Source organism: Antechinus flavipes, chromosome 4 (assembly GCF_016432865.1).
Source record: "Antechinus flavipes isolate AdamAnt ecotype Samford, QLD, Australia chromosome 4, AdamAnt_v2, whole genome shotgun sequence".
In the NCBI taxonomy this organism is placed as follows: Eukaryota; Metazoa; Chordata; class Mammalia; order Dasyuromorphia; family Dasyuridae; genus Antechinus; species Antechinus flavipes.
Window position 1 is genome coordinate 412,904,784 of NC_067401.1, and position 12,510 is coordinate 412,917,293.

Below are 12,510 nucleotides of genomic sequence, written 5' to 3' on the forward strand. Positions count from 1 at the left end.
TCCAAAATCAGGTCACCTTAAATTTGCTCATCCAATCACCTACCCATTTCCTCCCGCCTCCCATCTCCTACACTCCTAGGAGTCTCCTAGACTTTTAAGTGGACCTTGAGATTGTCTTTTCATTGGTTCTAATTTGCTTTCTTGTGCAAAGGGATATCAATGTAGTCAGAGTGAAAGTAGAAAGGAATTGCCATATTCCCATCTCCACCCTTAACTGCCATTTGCTCAGAGTTATGATTATTAGCAGTTTCTTAGTGTGTCTAAGGTGTGTTTTGTGGCTCATAGATTCAGTTTAACAGACTTCATTGATAACTTACCAGTGATCAAGAGGCAACCACACCTTCTGTATTGGGTACAGTACTGATTAGATCTTCCTGAACAGTAGTAACTTAAGGAACTCCATCCACTCCTGATATCAGTAATATTCCATGGGATTCTATTTGGATCAAAGATCAAGAAGGCTCTGCATAGCCACAAGCCCAGAAAATGAAAATGGGAGCAAAGTAACATCTTTGTCAAAATGTCCCAGTTCCAAAATGAGTGAGATTTTGAATTAGTCCTTCCCCTCTCTTTTTTGTCACTAATTACTTGAAGCAGTAAAGGTCTACCAAGAAATTCGGAGCAATATATATCACTATCTTTTGTGCAGCAAGAGAAAAGTTTGCTGGCATTATAATTTAATTATTTTAAGTCGTAGTCCAACATTGCAACTTTCCAATTGGGTTTTGTCAAACCAATCTGTTCCTAACCTGATTGTTTAATGAATCAAGCAAACTAACCTTTACTCAAAGTTTCTAGGCTATTCAAAACTTTATTCTGAACTCAGGTCTTTAAAAGTATATTACTCTAATTTATTGAAGAGATAATAATAGATAATAAAAATTGATTATGTGTGCCAGGCACAGTGCCATGAGTTGGGAATTCAAAAGCAACAAAATAGTCCCTGTCCTCAAAGAGCTTGCATTTGATGGTGGGAAACACACAAAAGAAGTAGCTGAGAGGAGGGGAAGGCTAGGTAGAGGAAGCAAAGAAATAAAAAAAGAGGACTGTAATAGGGAATGAGATGTCTTTGCAGTCTCACCTTTGTGGAATTTAAAGAATTCATAGTTTCACCCTCCAATTAGAGGGTGACTACTAAGACTGATTGATTCTTAAAAGATGGTATTTCCCAAAAATAAATTTACTTGAGACATAGTGGAGAAGTCAAAGAAGTCCAGTGAGAGAGGGGTTGGTGGAGAAAGGGCTAGGATATTGTGGGAAAAAAGGGGTATCTTCATTTTCTTAAAATGATGCACTGTTTGCATCTATCCATTCTGGTGGGATGGTGCTTTCCAAAGGAATTCACTATGCCTGAGGAGGCATTTCCAATTCACAAACTGTAATTATCTTCACCCAGATCTATCAGATGCTGGTCATTCCTGTCTGCATCAGTCCTAGAATCAGTGGGAGGCACTCCAAAGAAAATACAAATAACTCCTTAAAGTGTATATTTTGAAAATGCAAATCAAAGGATTAAGGTGTGACATCACATTATTCCTGACTCTCCTAGTTGAATCTAAATGTTGTTCTGCATTTTTTTTCCGACCCCATTTGAAGTTTTCTTGGCAAAAGATATTAGAGTGATTTACCATTTCATTTCCCAGATCATTTTACAGATAAGGAAATTGAGGCAAAAAAGGTAGTGACTTGCCCAGGTTTGCATAGTTACTAAGTGTCTAAGGCCAGATAGCATGAATGCAGAAAGAGTCATGACTTACATGACTTACAGCCCATATACTAAATGTCTGAGATCAAATTTGAATTCAGAAAGATGAGTCTGACCAGGCTGGACAATATATGTATTACACTCCTTTATCTAAATAATACAGCTTTTTCCCTATTCTTAAAGAAAAGACTATCCTTTTAGGGAAATTGACATGAGATTAGAGTGCATCTATTAGACATAGTTTATTGTTGGAGTTTATTATGTTATATATTATATATTGATACATTATATATGTATCAATCATGAGAAGAATTTTAGGTTTTGTATTCATAAAACCTAGTTTCAAATTCTAACTGCCTTCTTGTACTACCTATGTAACTCTGGGCATGTCATGGAACAAATTTCTTAGCTTCAGTTTTCTCATTGGTAAAATGTTGAGGCTTGAATTAAGATCACTGATCTAGAGCTGGAAACTGCAAGAGACACCAAAGTCCATCTCCCTGGGTGAGAGGGTACTAGTTGAGATTCATGAACAATATAAAGTAGTAGAAAAAAATCTCCCAATTTCTGAGGGTGTATATACTCTGCAATTCTCTGTGGACTAAGGCTGACTATGGGAATGAGAGCTGAGAAAGTAGCTCCAGAGTTTATTTGTTCTACACATAAATCTATTATTCTCATTAAATTGCAACAATAGCAACAACTATGAGATAGATACTATTATTCCCCATTTTACAAATGAAAAGAATTTTGAGAGTTGAAATTTGAAAGGGTTTTTTTTTTTTTTACCTGTGTCAAGAGAGATCAGTTAGTTTCATTATATCAAATTATCACTTTAGATACTGGGAAATAGTTTTCAGTTTCCTCAATGTCTTCAAGCCAGTAGAGGTTGAGGGCCCTCAGCAAATCCTACTATAAAGCTATTCCAACCCTCACTTTTTAATGCAGATGAAATCTAATTATTTCTACCAAAAAAAAAAAAGTGGATCTTCAGAATCATTTCTGACCTATATACCAGCTTCTACAAAAATCTTATGAGAATAATCTAAACTCATAGAGGAGATATTTTTGTATGGGAAAGAAACTAGCTTCCTCAAACTCTTCCATAGAAGACCACAAGTGTGAAATGAGGTTATATTCACAAAAGTTTCTATTTTGCCTATTTGTTGATTATTAAGGAAAAAATGGACCAAATAGAGCAAAACAAAAACAAAAACAATAAAAACACTTAAGAACAGCATTCATGAACCAACCCATGCAAATGTTAAAATTACACAAAATTCTTTGGAAGATGATGTTAACAACAGAGAACTTTGTTCCATAGTATTGATTTATAAATATCAAGTGAGACATGAAACTGGGAGATGTATAATTAACAATGGTGTTTGTTACTGTCATTGAGCATGTCCAACATAGATCCCAAATGGAGGAGATTCCCTAAAATCCAGTTAATCAACAATAATTTATTGTTTCTATGATGTATCGCATACTGATGAATGAATTATTCTTGCCCTTAAAGTATTTATATTAGGTTGATAATGAGGTTCTTCAGATCACATGATGACATTTTCCTGACTATATAATTAAAACTTAGGGCATTTCAGAGCCTCCTAAATGAAATTCATTTCAAGCAAATGAGTGTAGCCCAACTAAACAAGTTTAGCAAATACATAGAGAATGGAAATCCCATAACTCTGGTTTATCAATATGAATATATCTTATATTAGACAGATGATACTGAGAATCAATTGGGACCAAAACAGAATAGGATGGGAGTAGGTAGGCTGGTTTGCTAGGTAGGCTGGGTAATTGCTCAGCGCTTTTAATGACATTTTTGTATCAAAGTTTTCATTAAATAAAGGCCTATACTAATTCCCCAAATCTTCTAGTGAGGCTCCATGACTATAAGCATGAAAGACCACCAAAGAACAAAAGTTGGAGTCACCCAGAGGACAATGTTCTAAACTACAGTATATTATCAAAGAGGAACTGAGCAGAAGTGGGGGGTGAAAGAACTCTCAAATAAATATATGACTTAAAGAAAACATGGTAATGAGAATTGTGTGGTGAGAATGAATCTGTGTGCTTCATCAGTTCTCATGCAAAATGAAAAGACAGATCCCCAGCACACTGAATGGATCCCAGGGAAGTATTTATCAGAGGACAAATATAAGTCTTGAATGAATGAAAAAGCGTTTACTAATTAGTTACTACGTGCTAAGCAGCATGTCAAGTGTCATAGGGACAAATGAAAAAAAAAGTCTCTGACCTCAAAAAGTTTACAGTCTTAGTGTCAGTCACTGGCACTGGGGGAGGGGTTGGTGTGGGAAATCAAATAAGATGATGGATGGAGCCATAAAGAAATTGATTGACATTTTTCTTTCTGATAGCTATGACAGTGCTAATTTGATTACAATTCAATCAATTAATCAATTCACACATATTTATGAGGTACCTACTATGTGAGGGGTCAAATGAAATCATCTTTAAGATTCCTTTTAGTCTTTCTATTATATGCCATCAACATCACCTTCCTTAATTTACCCCATCTGCATTCTCTTTGAATCTGAGAATGGTCTTACTGTTGTATAAATGGAAAGAGAAGGGAACTTCAGCTCAAGAATTTTAAGAGGAAATCCTGAAATTTATCATCTGGGTAACTTGGACCAGTCAACCAATCTCTATGTATATTTCTTAATATCTAAAACAAGAAGATTGGATTATATAATCTCTGAGTTCTCTTTGAGCTCTAGCATTCTCTGATTAATGACCTAATCCTTTTTCTTGGGTCAAGGGACCACCATGGGAAGGAGACAAACACATAAATTCCTAAAAATCTTTTCCCTTGATTCCTTATTGAATGCAAAAAAAAAAAAAAAGAAAAAAGAAAAAAAGGACAGATTGTGCCAGGGACTTTTGAAGGTTCCCAATAGTAAATGTTACCCTAGAACAATTACTTTTAGGTCCTGAAGACTTTGGTTTGGCTCTGTTTTCTACACAGCCTCAAAACTCCAAGAAATATGATTATATTGAATTATAGAAAGTTCTTAAGGGAATTGCTGTCTGAGAAGTCTAAATTCAGTGACAACATGGGAAGAATGGAGATATCTGGCATTCATTCTCACCCTCTTTTCATATCTTTCTGCTTATTCATCCTGTTTTTATTTATCTATCCTCTCTCTCTTTCTCTCTCACACACACTTTCTGTCTCCTGTCTCCTCATCTTCCTCAAATTTGATTCTCTGTACATCTTTCTCTATCTCTTTCCTTGTTTCTGTGTCTTTTTTCTCTTTTTTTTTGTCTCAAACTCTTCCTTTGTTGGCCTCTCTGTATTTCTTCTCTCTTGTTTTGTTCATTTGTTTCTGTCTCTCTTTCCTTCCCTTCCTTTCCTTTCTCCCCCTGCCCCCTCCCCCCTCCCATGCCCACCTCAGTCTGTTGTTTTAGGTCCTAATTTTTGGGTTAGTCTGTGGAGGAATTTGGACCCCTCTGATATGGAGAAACAAAACATCCTTTCCTGCATCATCCCTTAGCCAAGTGGATATTATTCTTTTCACTCTGGGTTTTACCCAGACTGGCAAGCTTGGGGTAATTTTGTTTTCACAAGCCACATTATGTAACTCACATCTTGAAGAATGACATTGTGCCAATTTGGAGATTACTACTGGAGGGAAGGGGAAAGGAAGGAAAAAAAAGAGAAAGAAGGAGAGAAACATGGAGAGGGAGAGAGAAGAGCAAGAGACAAAGGAATAGAGAAAGAGGAGAAAAAAGAAAATGGGGAAATATGTCCTTCCTTCTTTTCCCTCTCTACCTCTCACCCCCTCCCCCCCCCCCCCTGTCTCTCTCTCTCTCTCTCTCTCTCTCTCTCCTCAGCATGTTCCTACCTTATAGTTTAAGTCACCAATTTAACGACCTTAAGGGTTGCTGTCCAGGTTTTCCTCACACCTTACTATTGAAGGCAGAATGTCTAGCTCTAGGTCTTAGCCAAGCTCTAGCAGAAGTCTTGTTTGGAGGAAAATGGCAAATGCCTCCTCCTCCTCCTCCTCTTCCTCCTCCCTCTTTCTCCTCTCTCCTCCTCTTCCTCCTCTTTCTCCCTCTTTCTCCCTTCTCCTCCTCCTCCTCCTCCTCCTCTCATTTCTATCCTTCCCTCCTTCTCCCTCCTCTCTCCCCTTCCCTTTCTCCCTTCCCCCTCCCTCTCCTCCTTCTTTTCCTCCCCCGCCCTCTCCCAGGCCTCCTTCTCCTTCTTCCTCTCCCCTCCCCCTCTCCCTCCCTTCAAGGTCTCCTCCTTTCCCCCTCCCCTCCTCCTCCTCCTCCACCCAGGGGAGGGAGGGACAGGCTCTGTGGAAGCCAGGAGGCCGCAGCCCAAAGTCGGCAGCAGTCAGCCCATGGGCTAGGCTCCTGTTTTCCCAGTTCAAGGAGGTAACAGCCCGCAAGGAGGAGGACGGACCGGCAGCCAGCGTGGCACACAGTGTTCTCTGGGGAAAACAAATACACTTGACTTTGTTTCTTGGCGCCTGTTGGTCTTCACACCTGCAAAGTGACTTCACAGCCCAGAGAGATGACCCAGCGAGGAAAGGAAGTGAGAAGACTGGGTTGGAGAGTGGAAAAGACTTTTTTCTCTTCCCGTTTTCTAGGAAGCTGTGTGTGGCTTGTTGATTTCTAGCGCACTCGACACTCCCACTAGTCCTAGCTCAGGGAGATTACTCTTAGTTCTGGTTGGGGTTTTTAAAAATAATTTTTCTCAATTAACTGAAATCTGTTTTCTCTCTCTCTATTCACTCTGGTGTTTGTTTTTCAAAGAGTTTTTTGTTTGCTTCGTTTTGTTTTCATATGCATTGTTACAGAATTTAAAAGGGGCATTGAAACTGACTTCTTATCCAAAGCAGGGATCTCACCTCCCTCCAGAGTATTCCTATGGTTGATCTAGTCTTGTTACTCCAACATTTCAAATTAGGATTAGGGAGAGAAAAGGGGAAGGGGAATTCATTACTTTATAAAAAGGCCACATTTGAACAGAAGAAAATTCTTCAAGAATATAGCAAAAAGCAAGCTGAATTTGGAATCAGAGGGCTTGGATTCCAATCCTGACCTTCCACAAATAACTTAGGTCTTCTAGGCCCCTATTTTCCTATCCATAAAAAGATCTCAGATCCTTTCCAGCTTTAAATGTGTGATCATTTGAATGAACTAAAATAATTCTCACAATAACCCTTTGAAGTAGGTGCCTTTCTCTGCTCTTCTGAGCTAGAATTGCATCTATCTATTCCTTTAAATATTATTAATCTGGGAGAGTAGTTTTCAATTTCAACTCTTCTGAAGGAATTTAACAGATTCCCCCCAATTTGTTATTTATTTATGAATTTTAAAATACTCATTTTGTAAAATGTTGAGTTTCAAATTCTCTCCCTCACTCTAGTCCCTTTCCCACTCATTAAAATGGCAAACACTATACCAATTATACTGAAATTGTACAAAACATTTCTACATTACCATGTTGAAAAAAAAAGAAAAATAAAGTAAAAAAAAAAAAAAACAACTGTGCTTCAATCTTTACTCAGAAATTCTCTCTCTGGAGGTGGATAACATTTTTTTTTTTTTTTTATCATCAATAGTTCTTTAGAATTTTTTGTGTCATTGTCTTGATCAGAGAAACTATGTCTTTCAGTTGATCATTGTTACAATATTGCTGTTACTGTATACAGTGTTTTCCTGGTTCCCATTTCATTTTGCATCACTTCATATATCATTTTCTGAAACCATTTCCCTCATCATCTTATAGACCACTATATTCTATCACAATCATACTATAACTTGTTCAACCATTCTCCCAATTAATGAGTGTCCCCTCAATTTCTAATTCTTTTTTTTATTTTCAAAACATATGCATGGATAATTTTGCAAAACTCTGTGTTCTAATTCCCCCCTCTTCCCACCCCCATCCTAGATGGCAAGTTAATCCATCAATTTCTAATTCTTAATAAATTTAATCTTAATCACATGATTTTAAAATACCTGTATATAATTAATTTGTTTGCAAAAAATACTAGCTAACATTTACATATCATTTTAAGATTTGTAAAAGACTTTATATCAGTTATTTCATGTAATTCTCACAACAACCTTTTGAAATAGGTGCCTCTTTCTGCTCTTCTGAGAGAGAATCAAGCTAGAATTGCATCTATTTATTCCTTTAAATATTATTAATCTGGGTGAGTAGTTTTCAATTTCAAGCTATACTTCTGATTGCTGTTCATTATCGGGGAAAAGAAGATCTCAAGTTTTATGTCCAAAACTTGATTATCTTCCCACCAAGTACTAGTTTTACAATGAATGCACATAACAAGTATCTAAGAAACCTATTTAACTCAAATGTATCACAAAATAGAAATTTGAAAAATATACATAAAGAGTGTCAAAATATTTGGGACACACTCTGTTTTCCAGAGCTAAGGCTCAGCAAGTAGGCTGTGTCCTAAACTTGGCATAACAAGAATCCTTTCCACTCAGGATATTACCCTCTGGCAAAGTGTATTGCTTGGACCAGCACCAGGTGTTTACTGAGGGATTTAATTTTCCTTATTTCCCAGAGACATCCATCATATGCTTACAGTCTCTGTTGCTTGTCACTGACAGGTATAGCACTTCTGTTTGTCGCAGAATTCTGGTTCTGTGCCCCTCAAGGTGGCCATGATCTTCTAAAACTTCACTCAGTGGCTGTTCCCATGGAACTCAAGAAAACTTGGATTGACCCAAGAAATGCTAACTATGAGGACTATCTTAAAATCTAAGGTTGTGTTGTGGGTCAATCCCTTTTCATGTATATAAGTGGCCCTAACATCATCAGTGTTAAGCCTTCCTTCTCAGGAGGGAGACTTCCCATCTTCAGGTGTGGTTTTCCTCATTCCGAAATTAATTTAACTTCTGTTTGTATCTTGACTCTCCTGATTCTGGATTGCTTTATTTCCTATTAAGAAATTCCTTATTCTCTCTTTAGCAATCTGAAGTGGCTGCTTAATTGTCAATAGTTTCTTTTGAAACTGTAAGGCAGAAAGTGCTGAAGTGACTATAGGGTTCGAAGAGTAAAGAGACCATAAATCCCTTTTCTCTTGTTAATCCCAATTTAGCTTTAGTTCTCATATAGTTAAGAGGGATTGTTTTTCTTCACTGAGGAGAGGGCCCAATGGGCTTAGACAATTCTGAGATTCAAGTTGCACACACACACACACACACACACACACATAAACACACATACAAGGTTGCTGTTGTTCACTTGTGTTCAATTCTTTGTGACCCCTTTTGGGTTTATCTTAGCAATGATACTGGAATAGTTTGCCTTTTCTTCTCTAGCTCATTCTACAGGTGAGAAAACTGAGACAAACAGAGTAAAGTGACTACATATCTGAGGCCAGAGCTTAATTCATATCTTCCTGACTCTAGATTTAACACTATATCCACTATGATTATATATAATTCCCTATGATTATGTGTGTGTGTATGTATATATACCAAGCACATATAGTGTTCAGCATTCTATCTATCCACTCTGATTATATATCTACTATGATTGGATATGTATATGTGTGTATGTATATGTGTATGTACAGAAATATATGTGTATATATACATTTATATATATCTATATGTATAAATATATATAGTGTCCAGCATTCTATCACTGTGATTGTATATATGTATATATTACTACTTTTATACAATTATATATTATATATGTATACACATATACATACATACTACAAATATGTATATGAACAATAGCTATTTTCCATTAGGATATGAATCAATAGTTCTCAAAAAAAAGAATCCCAAATACTATCCATATCAATGGATGTCCCAGATTATCAATAATAAGAGAAATGTAAATCAAAACAATCTTGACATTCCATCTCAAAAACCCTTTGCAAATTGGCAAAGATGACAAAAAAGAGGAAAGCATCAGTGTTGAAAGGATTGTGGGTAGATAGGCACACTAATACATTGTAAGTAAAGCTGGGAAGCTAAACAATTTTTGAATGACCATCTTTGGAATCAGTTTTTCTATGACTACTTTTATACCCCAAGGAGCACATGATAAGAAAAAAGTTCCCATATGAACCCATTATAATGAATATTATAATCACACATTTTATGATAGCAAAGAATTGGAAACAAAGTATATGAATCATTAATTGGGGAATGACTGTATAAATCATGGTGCATGAACGAAACGGAATATAATATTTGAAAAAATGTCAGATGTGATGAATATAAAGAAGTATGGAATCATCTACCCTATCTGATTCAGAGTGAAGTAAATGGATCCAAGGATATTGCATATTGTATATGTTGTATACACAAGGACTTTATCAGTCATTTAAATTCTTCATGATCCTGTGGACCATAGCATGCCAATGATATCTATGGGGTTTTCTTGGCAAAGATATTGGAGTGGTTTGCTATTTTCTTTTCCAGTGGATTAAGGCAAACATTTATTAAATAATTTGCTCTGTCCCAAAGGTAGTAAGTATTTGAAACTAGATTTGAATTCTTCTAACTTCAGGCTCAAAGTTCAAATCCACTGAGCCACCTAACTGCTTCATATACAAAAAATACAATTATGTAAATGAAAGAACAATGATACACCTAAAAATTAAAACTAAATGTTGTAAAATTATAAAGAATAAGTATGGCCCAAAGAAAAATATATAAGAAGATACTTTCACCTTAACCCTTTGCATAAATAGGAGATCCATAATTGTTGTACATTGTACATATTTCCAGACTTTTAAAGTAAATTAATGAAATATGCTGCTTTCTCTTCACCTTTTCTTTTATTTATTTTTTCTTTTCTTTTCTTTTCTTTTTTTTTTTTTTTGGTCTTAGAATATATTTGTTAAATCCGATGACTCTATGGAAGGTGTTCAGTAGGAGCCAAAGGAAAACTATGGTTAAAAGGCTAGATTAACTATGGTTAAAAAATAAAAGACATCAATAAAAAGTTACTTTTTAAAAGAAACATATTTTGTTGGGGAGCCTTTATCAAAGCCTTTGTTATAATCAAAATAGATTCCATCTTTAGCCACCTTGATCTACCCCTTTAATATAAACTTATATAAAAAAAAGTGAATTAAGGTAATTTGTTATTAGTGGTACTTAATGATTATAGGTCTGTTCCTGATTGTATATCACTCTCCCATGTAGTTTACACGTGGGCCAAAATGGATTGTTTGTTGTTGTTGTCTCGAAAAGGACCAATAACTTTAGGAGGACGATGACTGACTAGCAATTGAATTGGATTTGAGTGAGGCAGACCTGTCAAAGTCAAAAGTCTCACTCTCTCCTTCGGAGTCATTGCAAGCCAGTGGCAAGACAGGTCAGAATGACTGGAGATAGCCCCAGATGTAGTGGGAGGCCTTGATTGTTTCAAGCTAAAATCTTTCCCAGGACTTAGTTGGTCTGAGGTAACACCCATTCAGTATTTAAAAGTTAGATAAGAATAGAGGCAAAAGATGCCAATTTGCCTTCACAGAGCACTCAATCTGGGAGGAGAAATCCCTCAGTGTTTCTGGTCTTAATAGAAATAATTGTTTCAGCCCCCCTATATCTGTGATGGATCATGCAACATAAAAGTGTGGCATTTAGAAGTGGAAATAATACTAGAGGTCAAAATAGTCAAACCCACTGACTCTATAAATGAGGAAAGTGAAATGCAGGTTGGTAAAAAGATTTGTCCAATGGAGTCCCACAGGTACCAAGTAGCAAGCAGCAGGGAACATTCTCACCCAGATCTTCTGCCTTCTATTTCAATTTATTTTCACTATACTTATGTTCATTCTGTTCTCTCTTCTGGAATTTCCTAATTTAATGACTTTTCTCACATTGTTCCATTTCCCTGAAATGTCCTTTCTCCATTTTTCACCTGAATTTTAATTCTTTCAAAATCCATCTTACCATCATCAATAATGATTTTTCTCTTATAGGCAATTCCAGCTGCCCTCTTCTAAAGCACTTATGATTGAGCCATCTAACACATATTTATTAATTGTTTCCCCTGGTTTTCAAGTCAAAATTGAAAACTTCTCTGTGCACAAGGAAAATGAACAGTTGAAAAAGCTTGTATGAAGCATATATGATATCAGTTAATTAAGTGATTGGTTAAAGTCTGGTTTGTCATTTTCCCCTTTACAATCTGACATAAGTTTGATCCAATGATATTGACATCCTGCTGGTTCCATTAACAAAACGCTTATACCTTTTCAGGCTGCTTTCAAGACTGAAGGACTCATCAAGATTCCTTCAAGACTCCTTCATCTTCTTCAGAAGATTCTTCTAATCTCTATCATCCATCTCATGTCAATTCCTTCCCTCAAATAATGTTTTACTTATACTATCTAATGTACATCTTATATATATGCAACCCTGTACCAAAATCCATTGATATAGGACTCTCTTCTTATTGGTGGTACAGTAGATAGAGTTCTGGGCTTGGAATCAGTAAGACCTGAGTTCAAATCCTGTCTCGTACACTTATTAGTGACACAGGGCAACAGCTTGCTTCAGTTTCCTCATCTGTAAAATAAGCTAGAGAAGGAAATGGCAAACCACTCTAATATTTTTGCTAAGAAAACCCCAAATGGGATTGTGAAGAGATGGACACTACTGAAATAATTGCACAGCAACAACTTATTGGTGGAGGTGAATGCCCTGCCTTGAGTAAGAGGTGGGGCAGAGTTGATGTGAGAAGGCAAGCACCAGTCTTCTTCAGGTTTTCAAGCTTCTAGTCATTCCCAGTGTTTCTGGCTTCTAGCTTT